At 36.5% G+C, this 18,392-nt stretch overlaps 1 protein-coding gene across 2 annotated transcripts in view; it reads left to right on the top strand.

The window, feature by feature from the left end:
* The window catches only part of LDLRAD4 (low density lipoprotein receptor class A domain containing 4), a 260,918-nt gene that overhangs the window by 207,766 nt on the left and 34,760 nt on the right, over nt 1-18,392 (top strand). The gene's annotated exons all lie outside the window — the stretch shown is intronic.

The following is an 18,392-nucleotide window of genomic DNA, read 5'->3' as shown; positions in this document are numbered from 1 at the left end:
TCAGGGCTACAGCTAGATTCCTAACACTTTTGGTAAGTAATGTGGGGGGACCTGCCTCAGTTTCACATGTAACTTTAGACTGAAAATCTTGCAGCCTGATGCCTGCCTTATGGAAATCTAGTCTGTTCTATACAAGCAGTATACACCAGGAGTGGAAATGGATGGAACTAGGATATGTACAGTAAAAAATACTGACCTTATCTACAATGCAACATAAAGAAAGCAAAAACCTGGACAAATATGCCATTGTTATTACTTCTGCATTGCTAGGGGTTTGCTTGAAAGTCCTCACTAGATATAGTCAATTTTATGATACTAAATAGTTACAAATACCCTATTTTTCAGACTATAAGACACACCTAGATTTCGAAGAGGAAAACAAGAAAAAAAAGTTTTGGCCTCTGTGCGTCTGGTTTATGCCCTCCCCGGCCCCCAGAAGCACTCTGCAGGCCTCCCAAACCCTCTGCGTGTCCCGTTTTTGTGAAAAACTGGTCTGTTTTTCATCTCCGAACCCCCCACATCCTGTTTTTGCCCTCCCCAGCCCCCAGGAGCACTCTGAAGGCCTCCCAAATCCTCTGCGTGTCCCGTTGCCAAAAACAGGATGCGCGGGGAGGGGTTTTGGGAGGCCAAATCAGGGCCATATTCAGTCTATAAGATGCACTGACATTTCCACCCAGTTTTTTTGGGTGGGGAAAGTGCATCTTATAGTCTGAAAAATACGGTAGCTATTGGAGGCAGGGACTTCCATTACCAAAGAACTACTATTCTTAACTAACTAGTGTGTGGCTCTGGAGAATGCTGATGCAAGGGTGCTAATTCTTTGACTGGAGTTAAAGTTTGAGGGCTGGATGGTACATTCACACAAAATACTTATAAGCTAAGGTTAACTTGGCTTATTCAAACCTGTTTTCTGGATTTACATGCTGCACTAGACCATAAACTAGCACTGTTGGGTTTGCATCATAAGCAAACGATGCCAACTGAAGGTCAGGTCCGTGTGTCTTGCATGCAGAATTATGATCTTGTCATAAACATTTTCGCAATAGCTTTACAGTGTGACTGATTCTTAATGTACAAAAGTGTTAAGTTTACCTCAACAAGTAGGAAGTCAGGTGATCCAGTGAAGGCATTTAGTGCTTTTAATAGAAATAAGACAGCTTCATCACAATTCTTACATTGCCTCTGAAAAACTATGAAATAATCTTTCCACCTCTGGTCCTTCAAAATGGTTATTACTGAGTGTGCGCCCTTTAAAACCATTTGAATTTGTGGAAGTGACAGGGGCAACTTTCAAAAATATTTGCTGCCAAGTTTCCTGTACTGTGATCTTAAAATAGAGCAGACTGGGAAAAGAAGGGAGGATCTTTAGTGAGCACTTGCTGTTTGGGGTTTTTACTTGATCTATATCACTAGTCAAGTTCTTTGTAAGTAGAAAGGAACTCACCCCACCCGCTTCCTCTTTTCAGGCTATTTTGGGACTGCTGTGAAGTTCAGAGTGTACTTTCTCATCCAGAGTAGTACTTTTTTTTTTAACTGTGATCTTTTTCTGGTAAATGACATTTTAATCTTTGTGGGAGGCAGCAATAAGAATATGATTAAACCTCTGCTATCAATGTGAATTTAGCACTGCACTTGCAAATGATTTTCTTGGGTGGTATATCTTTATTTACTATGTGCTGTTCTTAATATTCCATTACTTGATAGATTTCAGCTCAGATTGGGGCCAAGATTCACAGAGTGAGGAGGTCCAACTAAGGAAACTCAAGAAATAGATATGAAAAGGACAAACTTAGCCATCCCTTTCTTTAGATCACACTCCGCACCATCTTCATCCAGATACAATATCATATGGTCCAATTTACACACCAGCTCACTGTTCTATGGAAGTGAGCAATGCTACACTGCAAACTTGATAGTCTGTCGGTCTTTTTTTCAAGCTAAAAGTTTAGAAAGGTCTGATGAGGCTGAAATATCCTACTGATATGGGGCTAGGGATACAATTCCATTTTCCAAATAGGGTAATTAATTCCTGATCTTAAAAGTTAAGAATTGTCTGAGACAATATCCCTCCTTGCTGCACAGCTAATCATTCTGTGTTTGACTAATCAAGTACTAAGAAAAATAGGGTTCTGGGGGAAGGTGTGTTGTCCAAAAAGCCAAGGCAGTTATTGTGAACGCATAACAAAAGTCCTGCTTTTTTAGATGCATGGTATCCATTGAAAGGGGGCATGGCCTCAAATGTGCACTCATAACCACCATCCTTACTTTTTTGTTTATCTACCCATGATGCCCCCTGAGCATGTCTGAATTAGTCCCAGCTTTGGTATCTGTTTCTTAATGTGTTAAATACAAACATTTGGTGAAATAAGCTATTTGTTAGGTAGAAGCACAGGGGCCAAAAGAAAAAGAGGAAGACAATTAACACCCTACTTTGTATCTTTACCTTTTCATTCTCCAAGACTGTTCCCCCCCCAACTTTAAAATAAATACGAGGAAATAGTACAAGTGGCTCTTGATTCTTTGTTCTGTTCTCTCAATCTTTCACTGTCCGTGTTTGAATACTTCAAATACATGTGAATATGTTGCAGCTGTGGTGCCTTGGAATCTCTCCTGATATCACATTCATCACATCTGTGTCCTGGTTAGTTTATCTAATCACTGCTCCCTCTCTTTCCAAGGCAGAGGCACGCTGCCTAGAACATCTTATTACTTTCATCGGAGTGGCAGATCTCCAAGCCTCTCTCAGCAGTCATCCTGAAACAGGAGGGGAAAGCTGACATAGCTCTGATTTTCTTTTATAGTATCTTAGCTTGGTTTACCACACTGAATACAGTCCCTTCCCTTTAAGGAGAGTGGAGAGGTTAATGCAGGGGCTAAATTAAACGGTATAGAGCCAAAAACCATGCCGATTGGCTGAAACTTCACATTTCCCCTGTTTATCTTGATTATCTGAGCAGTGAAAATTTTGGAAAGAAGTCAAAGAAATTGGGCTGTATTTAACTAGCTTGGGGGAAAAAAACATTACATTTTTGATGCATAAGCCCGGAAGTTTTGTTCACCATGCCAAAAGATTGTTAGATCTAACTTCCTATCTGGTTGCTATTTGGTATAAATTCCTCCAGCATAGAAGAGTCCAATTCAGCCACCTATGTTTTTGAAATTTTGGTAGGGCAATCCAGTTTCCAAATCCACTGTCCCCAAAGAGCCAAATTATTATAAAATTGAATTTTCTGTCACTGTGCCTGGTTCATTGTTGAGATCATTCTTGTCAGACAGCCAGTGAGTATTGAAACCTCATTCAATCAACAGGTTTGGGAAATTATCAAAAACACAAATCTAAAGTTTTAAAAAAACAAGGATATTCAGCTTTTTTTTTTTTTTTTTTGGACTGGAAAGCTCTTCAGGAAAGAATCATAAGATTGGAGGACGGAAAAGAACAAAGAAAGCTTCAACTACTTTCTTCTTGCTACAAATATTGTAGCTACGGTAAATGTTTGGGAGGCATTTAGTCCTGAAGCTTCATTTTAAAGTCAACACGCCTCTGTCCTGAAATGTACAAGGCCATTTAAACATGTACAAAATATATTCATTCAATTTCTACAGCCTCCCATTTCAAGCAAGTGACTCTGGGCAGCATATAATTCTAAAGCCATAGAACAGTAAAAATAATTCAAAACAATAAAAGCATCCAAAGAATAAATACATACAGCAGCCAAGATAGTTAACCAATTTATAGTAAAGCAAAGAAATGGGTAAAGTTGGAACAAGGCTGAGGGGGTTTTATTCCAATAAAATGAAGTTTTATTGTAACCACTGAACAATCAATTCTTGGAAGGTTTAACTTAGTAAGATAGTATTCTATTCAGCCATGTTTTTAAAATTAGGTTTGCAAAGTTGTATTACACCTGAGATTGGTATAGTTTGTTAGAGCATTTTGGTTGTTTTGCTTTTAGCAGAAAATTCTTGACAGCTGTGTGGGCTAGGAGGCATTTGTGTTATAAATTGGATTGGTATTAGAAATGTTACATCCCTGTGTTGGAAATGGCAATATTTAACAGCAAAAAAAAAAAAAAAAAAAAACCACCCCAAAAAAACCAGTTTGTCATAGGAAAGAGCTTTTCCTAAGATTAAAAAAAAGGTCTTGCAGGTTGGGCTTTGGCAAATTGTAAATACAAAAGGTAATCTTTTTTAATGTAAAGTTTGCATGAAATTACAGCTGCAGAAAGGTGGAGGCACATCCCATTTCAGTTTGGATGATAAAATATTTCAGTTTATCTGAGGATCAGAAAACAGGACAATTCTATTCGTGTGAAACTTTTTCTTTCTCCAAATGCAGAAATAAACCAGAATTTGTTGACCATTTATAAAAGAAAGATGGAAAGAAGTGACTGAGGAGGTCAATGACAACTGTACTCCTGAAAGGAGAATGTATTTTTGTGAATACATCAGCTGCAATGATCTCAGTCCCAGACAGTTCATCCCATGTGATGTCCTTTTCTGAGAGCAGTTATTGTAAGCAGCTGAAGCTTAAATAGTCATAAATTCTAGGAGGCATCAGTCATTTGGCTTGTGCCAGCCTGAGAGCAGGAACTCTTCTCACTCCTGGCCTTATCCAGGTGGTGCAGTGCAAAGACAGATTGCTCATTTGCTATCACAACAGCCTGTTGCTACAATTTTCTTGGTCAAGGGAAATAATTCCTTGCTTGTAAAAGCTTGGTCATAAAGTTGGCACAGGGGCCTGAGAGTGGGTTGGTTTAATTTGGTTTGGGTGTGCCATGCAGTTGGGCAACAAGCAGCCATGCCTGATATAGATATCATAAGATAAAGTTGCCCTAACCACACTAAAGATCTACCATTTTTATCTTATTAATGGAACAAAATTGACTTCCAGCTTCTCTTCCTCTTCCCCCCCCCTTCTCTCCTTCCCCTCACCCCAGGCACATTAAACTAACTTCCAAGTATCAAAGTCTCTCAAGGAAAAAAAGCCATATCCTCTTGTACCATTCCCATTCCTAAAAGGGAGAAAAAAATATCAGCTCATAAGAAAAACAACAACCCTAAAGAGTTCTTATTAAACACCTGCACTTGCCAAAACTGCACATTTTATGGTTCTCTAGGGAGGAGTAAAAAACAGTAACAGAGCCTTTCAATGTTTTCCATTCCAATTCCTCTCCCTGGCAAGAATCCTTTTGTGTATTGGGATCTTGAAAGCTGAATGCTTTTCCACAGGGTATCATTTTGTTTTAGTTGGAAACACTGAAAATGTACGGATTAGAGAGGTCAGCAAATGGAATGTTATTACGTATTGCCTTTGAAATTCCAGCATGGAAATGTCAGCAGTTCATTTTTCTTCGAAATCTAAAATTTGCTGTAAATATGGAACATAGTTACTGCATCATATACATTTTCTCATGTAATGATTTGCAAAGTTTGGAAGGGTTTTCTTTTAGAAAACTACAGCTTCTGGTTAGCATGTTTTTAATTGACTATCAATTTGGTTTTTATTTGATTTCTTTATAATAGACGTTATTTTTATATCTGCATGGTTTAATTCTGTGAGAAACTCAACAGCATGTTAAAAAACAACTGCAAATCAAAAATATTTTGAATGATGTTATATTAATGCTAGAAAATGGTTACAGAACAGAATGCTGGAAAATAACGATGTGCATTGTGATGGATAAGAATACATTTGAAAAAAAATGTTCTAGAACACATTTTGTATGATTTGTGCTGTACCCTATGTTGTAAAATGAATTAATATTTAATGATATCGCCACAAGCTTATAAATAAATTAGCAACACTTAATAACGTCTGATATTAGTAAATTAATAATCCATATCATAAAGCCTATAATACTAAATTATGCCACAAAACATCAGTGCTTAGTATATTTTGGCCTTGCCACTGTTTGAGAAACATATGTTCCAGACTGGTAGACTTTTGAGTTTGTCATCTACTTTATACTGCATTTTGAATATATTTTCCCCTCTCTGAAACGTCTATATTTTGTTTCAAATATTCAGCAGAACTTGAGCAGTTGTATGGGACTCTATGTATTTTACCTACTATGGTGAAAAGAAAAGCTATAGCTACAATTTTGTTTTTTATATGCAAAAACCCAAAATGTGAAAAAAGTTATATAGTCAGAGTTACTACATAAATTACTTCCAGGGTTTGCAATACTATACCTACCACATAGAAGTCTTCCCATTGATAATACAGATCAGTTTATGATGTAGTTAGCTGTCTCATGCTGTGATTGCTTGGTCATCTGGAATAATTAATATATGATTAATGTTTTCTTTGCTATTGGTTACCTTGCATATTAAATATCAACTTGTTAGATGAGTAATATGGTTCTATTATTTTTTCCATCTGGTTATTTCCTTTTTTGCGCTGTTACCAGTAAATTGACATTCTTGTCATTGCTGTTTTACACTTACTCATTTAATAACTCCAACTTTGTACTTACTGTTTGCTTTCATATTAATTTTAAAGAGCCACCAATTTTCCAGTCACACAGAAGTTGATATATGTGCAAAGTACAATGAGATCACATTTCAAAGGTATTTGAAAAGGTGATGAGCTTCATTCTTGGCTTTCTGCTATCTTATGTTAGGAAAATACCAGTCAAAACAAAAACACAGAGCACTTGCAGATACTTTATATTTGTGTATGTATTTAATCATTAATTATTCAATACCATTTATAGGCTACTGAACTCTCTATGACTCTGGATGGCTTACAATTTAAGTAATAAAATATAACTTTTTCTTAGTACAGAACCTATAATGGAATCGCAGTTATTCGAAGATAGACTTCCTGTTTTGGAGATGGATTTGTTTTACTCTTTACTCTTCAGTTTAATAGCCTACTTTGTTTTTTAAGGTTGCTAATATAATATATATATAATGTGTCCATAGATTGAAAGAAGTAATATAATATTCACTCTCTGCCAGTCTCTTTGGCTGATTTGAATCAATAGTTAACTTGCAGCATTTTGTTAGCTGCGCCATGTACAAAATATAATTACTGCCGTCTCCTCCCCCTCCTCCCCCCCCGGTCCCCCTCTTCTTCCTCCTCCTCCTTGTTGACTCCTACCTGGACTAGTCCCTAAAGTTTTTTGTGAGATTTTTTTTTGGAAGTAGCTTATCATTGCTTGCTTCCAAGGGCTGAGAAAAAGTGACAGGCCGATGGTCATCAGCTCACCTAGTCTATGGTGAGACTAGGACTAACAGTTTCTCCTGATGCTTTAACCACTACATCAAACTGACTATCTACCTGTTGTGGCCCGTATGCGGCCTGTGCAGCTAGTAGCTGATTCAGACAGCGAGGAAGCTGGTGTGGTGCTGTGCCAGCAGCCTGTGCAGCTGGCACTCAAGTCAGACAATGAGGAGGCTGGAGAAGATGTGCCAGAGGCGGGGATTCAGCCAGGGCCTTCAGAACCTCCAGAAGCTCACTTAAGTGAAGAGGATGAAGAGGAGGAGCCTCTTCTTGATGCACGGGCGCGCAGAGCTGCCAAAAGGCAGGAGTGGCTCCTCAGGAAGAGGTCTCCTCGAGAGTAAGGCTTGGGGCTAATTGGCAACTCCCTTAGCCTATTTAAGGAGGAACGCCGACTGAAGCAATTTGCAGGGAACAACTTCGTTCACATACCTTCGTGTCTTGTCTTGCTTATCCTATCAGCTTCCTGCAAATTGCTTCTGGGCATTCTGCCAATCACAGTAAGCTTTCAGTATTATTCTTTGAACTCTTGGCGGCTGTTAATGCAGTTAATTAACAGCCATTGTTGTAAAAAACTGGTTTATTTAGTAAACTAAGGTTTGAACGGACTTTGTGTGTGCTGCGTTCTTTGGGGTCCGTAGCTGGGGCAGAACACTACCAGTGATAGATTTTTGATGTTTTGATTCAATGTTCTGTGCTACTGAAGAACATTATGAGCACCAATTTCATGCAGTGAGACCACAAGGTTTGCAAACAGAAGATTACACAGACTGAAAAAAGCCCTCTGGTTTTTTTTTTCTCTCCTTGCTCATACTGCATCCATATACATGAATTCACACATGAGCAACTGGGGAGAATACAGTAGAAAGCCTCTATATTAGTGATGGCGAACCTTTTAGATACCAAGTGCCCAAACTGTGCAGGCGCACATGCCCAAACTGAAAGATGTGCCTTTTGCATAGCTCTCATACATTAAAGCTTTTTCAGCATTGGTCTATACTGAAACAAGTGCTTCAGAAGCTATGTTGACTAATCTACCAAACAACCATTTTCTGTCTTCTTCTGTAGAAAAATATGGATTTGTGCAGAAAACATGACAAAACCCAGCTAATAACTTCTTTCTCTGCTGTTTCTTTGATATAACAGTATCATACTAATAATAATCTTCAGCTGGAATACATAAGCCACAAAATACCTCTCACCTTGTATAAAGTACAATACAAACCATGTTTCCATTTTATTTCAGATACTCTTATTTATCTCTAGTAAATACTAATTTAAGTGTCATAAATCAAATTGTTGGTTTTTTCTTTTTTGTATGATTTATCTTTACAATTTGTAATACATTTTGTATTTAGTGAAAGCCTATCTTGACAAATCAGAATATTTCTTTTATCTAAAGAGAATCTAAACAATTCCTAATCATGGTGGATTCATTATCTGCTTCCTAAGATACCTGCTCTTTTGACTTATACAGTTTGCATTGCAGACCTGAAATTAGTTCCTCTACTCCAGTTGTGTCCAAGGAGTTTTGGGTGATCCTTGCTGCCAGGATCATAACTCTATTCCAGTACTCTAACGAGAAACAGCAATCACAAATGCTCCATATATGTTCCCTGTATAAACCTGTATACTAACCTCTAGTACTAAATGATTGTATTTTGCCATTTAGCAGAAACAGCTGAACAGGCCAGAATAAGAACTGGTGTTCTTAAAGCAATTGTGGGGTCATAGCAGGGGTGAAATGCTTCCGCTTCGGACCAGTTTGGCCGAACCTGTAGCGATGGCGGCTGGTGGTTCAGAGAACTGGTAGTGATGGTGGGGTGAGGCTCTGCCCACCTGCCCGGTCATTACTTCCTGGTTTTAACCAGGAAGTAACCTGTTTTCTACCCTCTGCGCATGCACAGAAGGATTTGCACATGTGCAGAGGGTCCAAGTCCACATGTGACACACGTGCACTTCTGAACCAGTTGGGAAGGTAAGTAGATTTCACCCGTGGGTCATAGGAAAAAAGTTTATAACCGCAAAAATGAAATGAAATGAAACCAGTAGAAGAAACGTAAGATCTGAATTCTTACAGTGCAGTTCTTTTATTTGCAGTTCCTTATGTGTGTTAAATCTGAAATGGGAAGCTGATGTGTGTAGGTAGACCAATCAGTCAACTCATTTGTTCATTAACGCAAAAAAGAAAAGTAGCCCTGAGAACTATGAGTCTGGTTGATTTCACAGCCAAAGAAGGATTGGTAGGGTGGAGAGTGGGATGAGAAAACTTCAGGGATTAGATAGGAGGAGGTGGTCTAACATGGTCTGGGAACAGTGAATAGGTCATGACAGCTCATGGCAGAACAAGGAGATGGTATGGAAATGACCATAGAAGCCTGTATTAAGGAGTTTCAGTCCTCCTTTTTCTCCATTGTTTGAGGTGGATCTATTAAAAGGTAGGTAGGTAGGTAGGTAGGTAGGTAGGTAGGTAGGTAGGTAGATAGATAGATAGATAGATAGATAGATAGATAGATAGATAGATAGATCTAATTTGATGCAATGTTCTCAATGGGCCACAAGATGGTGTTGGTGTTGGTCTGTTATAATGAAAGAGCTAAGGTATGATCTCTACTTCCAAATCAAATTTCAGCTCACTCACAAGAAGCTACAGTAATAAAAAGCCAAAGTAAATATTCCTTGCAACAGCCAGATATTATATAGAATGCCCTTCTTGTGGAGAGATCAGGAGACAATAAGCAGCTCCCACTAATAAAAATTAAAATTCCAATGTTTTGGCTAAACTTGATTACCTCTTTTTTCCTAGTAGAATTCTCACCAAGCAACAGTCTTCTGCTTCTTGTCTCTGGACCTCCCCTGGCTTCTTAGGATAATTCCAAACATTTATCATAGCTATCAGGAAGATAAAATGAGATACTTGTTTTCCTAGCTTAAGCACAGAAACTTGTTTCTCTGTTTTCCTGCAGTTCTGCTTTTGGTTTTTAAAAGAACAAAGCTCTTTCCTATCTAAGAAAAGAGGAGTGAGGCATTTGGCTATGTCATGACAGAGGCATCATATTCTCCTGTATGACAAAAGACATCTTTCTCTGTTGAATATTGATTGGAACTCAGATGCTGTCTGACTGTTGGCAGTCTGGCTGGCAGTGAATGTGAGGTGTGAGTTTACAATCTGCATCTGCACTACAGTAACTTTTTTTTTTTAGAAGAACAATTTCTGCAAATACCTGGGTGTTCATATCATTTTCATTAAAGCACCTACTATCATGTATCAGAAGACAGAAATAGAATCAAATATATGTATATCAGTGGTGAAATCCAATTTTTTTTACTACCGGTTCTGTGGGCGTGGCTTTGTGGATGTGGCAAGGAAAGGATACTGCAAAACCTCCATTCCCTCCCCACTCATGGAGGAAGGATATTGCAAAATCTCCATTCCCACCCCACTCTGGCTGGCCAGAAGTGGTATTTGCCGGTTCTCCGAACTGCTCAAAATTCCGCTACCAGTTTTCCAGAACCTGTCAGAACCTGCTGGATTTCACCCCTGTATATGTTCATGTATATAGGTATAGTACCTATATACATGAACATATATCCCCCCCCAGTTTAAAATGCAAATCTAGTTCTTCACAAACCCAATTATATGAGACTGAAGACACAAATTCCCCACTAGAAATGTGGCTTATAATGAATGATATATAATTCATTATCTCTTATTTAAACAATTTATTTCAAAAAAAATAATAATGAACTATTAACAACATTGGTAGATAATTTTATTACTTATGAGAGGAACACAAGAAGAAAAGAATTAGTTAGGGACAACTCATATTCCACCAGTAAGCCCGGCTCAAGCTGCTAATAAAACAGATTCAAAAGTCATGCAAAGACAGGGGGGAAAAGCAAAAATAACTTTATGTCCTTGGGAGCAATTGTGGGATCAGTGGTCTTCATGGAACCATAGCACATTATCTATTTACATTCCAGAATAGTGGACCCAGTCTAAAAAAATCTATTACATTCCATCTTTAATTATACATTTGAGGCTCTTTACATAAGACTGCCTAATGTTTGTCAATTGACTGTGATAAGTAAAATATCACACCAGAATGACCTGGTAGGTATGTCATCTAAGAAATATGAGATGGGGATATGGAATATTTTAGTCAGCTTTTGACTCAGCTGCCTTACTTGTAAGCCTAAATAATACTGTTAATTGCTGTATTGGCAAAGTTGTACAGCTTATGTTAGCCATATGCTATTATTTTTACTTAGCCACAGTCTTGGGTGCATTTTATTTAAATAATATACTGCTTTCTATAATCCTCACGTGCTATCAGATCTTCTTGTCTTCTCAAGTTGATTTTAAAGTCATATAAATAGTTTAAATTGATTTCTGAATTAGAAAGATTATTTTTGTGCCAATCTTTAACCTCTTTCTCTTTCATATCTGCTACTTCCACCTGTGCTTCATTTTCATGAGATTAGAGCAATTAGTGTATTAAGGTGTTTAGGGCATTAACTTCTAATGGGTTAGTTTAGTCTGTCTGAGTTGCTCACCTCCCATAAAGGTTAGAGAGTTTTAAAATACCTTGTCTTGAACAAGTGAAGTCTAGACATATCTGAGTAAGCTTTAAAGTTTCAGGGATTGCCTGAGATTTGTCTATCAAGTAGAAGAGTGATGATGAAGAAACATGATTGTAGAGATGATCTACGCTTGTATCTAAATGTGAGACTGAAAAATACTTGTGTGCTTAAGTTATGATACAAAAATAGTATGCTGCATTTCAAAGGAGTTAATTATAATGTGATTTTTGGGACTAATACATCTGCTTAAGGGAATTGTTAGAGGAATGACCTATTCTGAATGGTCGATTAAATCCCCCAAAATATGAAGTTTGAGAGAGTAGGCTCTAATATGACTCTTGGGACAGAGTTTATACAAAAAGTCCTTGACTTACAACCATTCATTTAATGATTGAAGTTACAACGGCACTGAAAAAAAATGACAATTTTTCACACTTACGACTGTTGTGGCATTCTCATGGCCATGTGATCAAAATTCGGATGCTTGGCAATGGTTGCAGTGTCCCGGGGTCACGTGATCATCTTTTACAACCTTCTGACAAGCAAAGTCAATGGAAAAGCCAGATTCATTAAACAATTGTGTTCCTATCTGAATTGCAGTGATTCACTTAACAACTGTGGCAAGAAAGGTCATAAAATAGGGCAAAACTCATTTAACAACTGTCTCACTTAACAACAGAAATTTTGGGTACATAAGTCGTGGACTACCTGTAATCTTTTACCTCGTTTTCCTATAAGCAGTACTTGAAGGGCTGTGATAAGGAAGAGTTGTGAATTTATACTCCATATTACATGAGGGTAAAATAAGAATCAAAGAGAGAAGCTTTGCAGACAGTTTGATCCAAATTCAAAATAAGGCGGGATTTCTTCACTGTGAAAATGACCAAGCAGTTGAATACCTGGCCACTGATTCTCTAAGTTGACTCAGAATAGGATTCAGCCCTCTAGACTTTACTATCTAAGTTTATATAGTGACCCATCTCAGATATATCACTCTGGATAGCACACAAAATTAAAATCACAAAATACAGTACAACAATTAATAAAAAAAATAATAAAAATCATTAAACTGTTAAAGCTATAAAAACATAATTTGCAGGAGAATTTACAGTAGTTAGCTTCTCTAACAATACAACCACATTACAGCAGTGGTGAAATCCAATTTTTTTTACTACCGGTTCTGTGGGTGTGGCTTGGTGGGCATGGTGTGGCTTGGTGGGCGTGACTTGGTGGGCGTGGCAGGGAAGGATACTGCAAAATCCCCATTCCCTCCCCACTCCTGGGGCCAGCTAAAGGTAGTATTTGCCAGTTCTCCGAACTACTCAAAATTTCCGCTACCGGTTCTCCAGAACCTGTCAGAACCTGTTGGATTTCACCCCTGAATTACAGGTTCTATAGTCATGTTACTAGGATCTCAGGCCAGATTGCAAGGCCCTGTTTTTAAGCCTTTCCAAAAGACCAACAAAGTAGGGTCAATATGACCTCAGAAGGAATGATGTTCAAAGGGAAGATGCCATGGCAGAGAAGCTCTCCTCTTGTCTCCAGTTAGATGACAGCCCTTAGTGAACAGGACCTGCAATATGACCTTCCTGCTGGGCCTAATGAGATGGGTAGATGTATTTCCACAACTTGCCCCATATGATGTAGGTCTTTGTAGGTCATTACCAGCAAAATTTGCCATAGCTTTCATTAAAATTTATGCAGATTTTCAAAAACCTGCTCTCCAATTCACAATTTTGAGTAAGAATTCTCTATTTGGAACTGAGCTCCTGAATCATAAACTTTCTAAGGAATTAATCTTTAAGGATTAATTTAGTTTTATCTGAAAAATATACAAATGGCAGTTAATGTTTCCCTCATAAGGTTGCTTAAATTTGGAGTGTGCTTTTCTTTTTCTTAACGGTTTGTCACTGGGGTTATAATACTTCATCTGGATTATTGTGTTCAAAGACACTGCAAACATTTTAATTAGTTATATTAAAAGAATCTTTTGTTTAAATGATTAACTGAACTATTTTTAATGAGTACACATTCTAAGACTTTATTAATCATATCCGGTGAATATTATCCATGCAAGCACAATTAAATATTCCTGCAAGGATGATGAGCCAACCTATTAACTGTTGGGTCAGAGTCTTCTACTAATTATTAAGAAAACAAGTTTGTAATACTTGCCCTCCTTTTCCCAATGGTAAGAATTTCCAAAGGAGTGTCTCTTATTCCATTTGGTTCCTGTTTAGAAATAGGTCACAATATTAATTTATATACAACTAAGAAGGCTAACTAGGCTTAATCAACACAAGACCCACCAAACACTGTAGTTTTGTAGTCTTGGTTTACAGTTAAATTCAAATCTCTCTCTCTCTCTCTCTCTCTCTCTCTCTCTCTCTCTCTCTCTCTCTCTCTCTCTCTCTCTCTCTCACACACACACACACACACACTTTACATACAAAAAAGAAAATATATAAAGAAAAGCTAGAAATAAGAAAAAAGATGAGTGCAAACAGCAATATAATTAGAGAGAAAAAAGATGATTAAAGTAGTGACATCTGAACTTCTTTGCAACAGCTAAAACAATTTATCCCTCTTCCCTCCTTAAGATTATGTTAGAGATTCCTTCTATAGTCAGCCCTTTCTTCAGTCAGTAAATTCAGAAATCACCATTTACTTTTTTCCACTTTCAGCAAAAAGTCCGTGAAAAATTTCTAAACTTTTATAATTATTGTTATATTCCTGACCAGACAAGTCATATTGGCATTTCTGCTCATTCTGCCATGTTTACATGAAATAGAAGAAGAAATTAAAGTTTGCATGATAAAATGGACTAAGAACTTCCATTGTTGGTATTTCACTGTTTCTCGATAGTTGTGGATCTTGCTGCAGTTACCATATATAAAATCGATTTTCTGTAAGTCTTTTCTAACTGATTATTTATATGTCCCATAAAAATGGTCTAATTTTATTCTAATTTTTTTTTTCTGTACCATATGTATTTGATTACTTTTTGTGTGCGTATGTGCTTTTTCTCAGGTTCTTAGTGTATGGTAAAATGCCCATGTTTGTCACATTTTCATGTGATATACCTGGATATATCTTAGTTTCTCTGTGTCATATACAGTACATCATTTTATTTAAAAAATTCTTAAATTATAACACAATGTGAATTTCAGTCCTTTTAACCACATTCCTTCCTGCTGATCCACCTACATGTTTTAACTAAACTTCTTAGTCCATTTTATCATGCAAACTTTAACTTGTTCTTCTATTTCAAATTTCAACAAAAGTTTATATAGTCAGTTTTGCAAAGTTTTGCAGTCACAAATTATCAATTGTAGAGAGTTCCATTTCAAATTCCATCTATTGTGCAATTCCAGTTACTTTTTTATTTATATTAAATCTTCCTTTTCATTGTGCATACGAAAAACATTACAAACTATATCCTTTTGCAATTGATTATTCCCATGACTTCATCTTAAATTCTCCATGTTCTTGTACTAATAGATCTTGAAGTGTCGCCGTAGAACAAGTGTCTTGTCTTCTTCTTGAAACAGTGCACAAATAAATCTCTTGGTACTTTTCTTAATTTTGCATATCTTGTATTCTGTACATTTGTCCAAGTTTGCATCCATACCTTCATCTTATTCAAAAATAGATAGTTTATTGATTGATTAGTCTTATAACCAGATTAAATAAATAAATATATAAATAAAGTGAAATAAAATATAAGGTCTATTTCTAAGATAAAACAGGAATTCATTGTAAAGGTTTGATGTAATCCTCTTTTCTATTATTCACTGTCTCTCTGTAAATGATCTCCTTTCTATAATTTTCACTGCTTTTCCAATAGTAGCCATTTTTATTTTCTGATTTGTAATCCAGAAAGGAAAAGTAAAAAGTTAAAATTTTCCCCCCATCTGCCAAATCCATAACTCTTTAGTCCCTTTCAGCCTCTGTAGAACCATAGTCAGTGACCTTTTATAACTTCTGTTTTTTCTTGTTTCTGTACTTATCACTTTCTTTAACAAAATCAACCAATCAACATTTAGCTAATTTAAACAATTTTCTTCCCCACATATTTATGTAGTTATCTATGGTAATTCCAAAGTACTTTAAATAAACTAATATTCCAAATTTAGCTGTTCTCTTAGCCCATTTTTAACTTTTATATTTTAAATTATTGGCAATCTTTTTGCTTCCTTTAAACCCTTATAATTTTGGGGTTGTTTATGTTAATTTTTCCCACAGGTTGAAGGTGCACTCACTAGGTGGTTTAGGGTGCTCTGCCCTGAGTCTGTCTTAATTTGCACTCACATAGTGTATTTGATTATTTACAGACAGGATTCTAAATGAAGAATTCTTCATATATTCAGTATTCAGTCTATATAGCTGGCTTTCTACTTCTTTTTTTAATAACTATCACACCATAATTCACATAATAGTTACACGAATAAGTTTTGTGCAACCTAGCTTACCTACTTATCGACTAATCAAGGCGAAATTTATCCCAGACTCTTAACTGGGCTTCTAAAAGGTAATTGAATTTCTGGAAATGAAGATTGGGTGAATGCCTGCATTTTTATATATTTGAGAGTGCTTTGAGGACTCCAACTACTTTTTGTAGAGCTGCTCTTCTGCTGTACTTCAGGCTCTTGAGGATTTAAGAGATTCAGTATGCAATGAAATTGGAGGGTTCTTCCATTTTCTAGAGCCAAATAAACTACTGAAAGGGTTCTGTTTCATGTTTTGTTCCATGATCTAATTTATTTGTGCTACTGCCTTCAGAGAAGAAATAAATGGTGTGGTTCATTATTTCATACAAATATACAGTTTGTCTATTAATTGCCGTATGCAAAGAAATAAATAAAAGCCAAATAAATAAAATGTACATTTCAAAAATGTACAAATTAGAAAATGTAAACTTTGATTTCCTTGAACCTTCTATTATGATGCGAATGCTGTGATGGTGATAATGGTACATAAATAGTACTACCTTTTCCACTATTAATATTTTAGATGTCTCCACCACCAATCAAAAATGTATAAGATCCTTGATATTTAAGCTGTAATTGAATTAGGTTACTGAGTCTGTATCTTTTATCTTGGAAAAATAGCATAATAGTAACTCAGTAATTTAGATATCAGATCTGGGCTTTTGATTGCATTCATATCATTTCCTAAAGTTTCCTATATTTTGCTAATTCTTGGGCTCTTTCACTGTTCTCTCCTGAAATGCACATTGATTCTAAATTTGCAAAATTGCATTCTTTGGGTGAAACAGTTTGCCATCTGAAAGCTATCACAGATTCAAGTTTATATGGATATTGTACAGTTTAGAAGAGATAGATTTGCAGGTCAGATACAACAGCATTCATAACATTCTGGGGAGATGTTTTTTTATTATGTTTTTGTTTACATTGTTTTTTATGGTCTACAAAGTTGCTGCTTACATGAATATATGTCCAAACTTTATCAGCCTTAAATTAAATTAGGTTTTAAACCTAATTATATTTGTACAAACACAAATGGGCCAATACAACTGATTCAGGAATTTTGTTAAAGCTTGCCTTTAGAAAACAAAGCAGCTATATAATTCTTACTGCTTTGATTTCACTTGCTTTTCATTAATAGTCAATTGCAAATAATAAAGAGCAAAAAAATTCATTTTGCTCTTTCTCATTTGTAATTAAGTAGTACCTCTAATCAGTTGGAGAATGCATGCAAAATCCCAGTAAAAACTTTTACATATTTGTTTTCTGGTTTACTGTATGTTATAACTATTTGCTCCGATGTCTAGAAAAGTTTTCCTCCCTATGAGTAATTCAACATTTTCCTTAGGAATGAACGAAATGCCTGCTGTGAACTTCTGTTCCAAGCATTTTGAGCTTTTATACAGAGCTTGACAGCATTCAAGATTTCCTGTCCATATAGGTTATTAGGTGCTGCTTATCCTTTAGTTCTACTGCCTGGTGAAATATTAGATAACGGAGTAAGAGCTTATCGGAACGTATATCTGAAGTGACAAATATGGCAGCCTTTCAGCAAAAAAGGCTAATGCACACAAGGTCCTCTTTCTGGCTTAGAATAAGAATGAGCTCCACGCACATCTTGTCCCATTGACAATGGTCAAATGCATACAGTGTGATTTCCATACCATCCAGACATCCTCAGCACCTAATATGTACCTGTCTAGCCAGCTTTCCTGGAACAGAGAGCTGGAGTTTGTTATTAAGACTAATTTCTAATATATTGCAAACACAACTTTTACTGACATGTTTTATCCCAGAGCATACAAGGTAAGCTGCATAAATTTGTTTACTTTTAGTGACAAATAACTGCCACCCACCTTTGTTTTGTATTTTAAACCTGACAGTCTTCTAAAATGCTTTTAGGATTAAATTTTAATTGCTTCAGACAGAAGAAAAAGGAATGCTGACTAGGCAGGGATATAAGCCACTGACTGAATTCTACAAATATGTTTGTATTTTTTTTCCCTTCCTTTCCCCTTCATTTCTTTTGCTGCCCATTACAATTAGAAGAGCTCAGTTTTGATAGTAGGCAAGGTTTAGCTCAGCATAACTTGCAT

This window comes from Pantherophis guttatus, chromosome 3 (genome assembly GCF_059756535.1).
Source record: "Pantherophis guttatus breed Tessera chromosome 3, ASM5975653v1, whole genome shotgun sequence".
In the NCBI taxonomy this organism is placed as follows: Eukaryota; Metazoa; Chordata; class Lepidosauria; order Squamata; family Colubridae; genus Pantherophis; species Pantherophis guttatus.
This window is presented reverse-complemented; position numbering and strand designations above follow the sequence as displayed.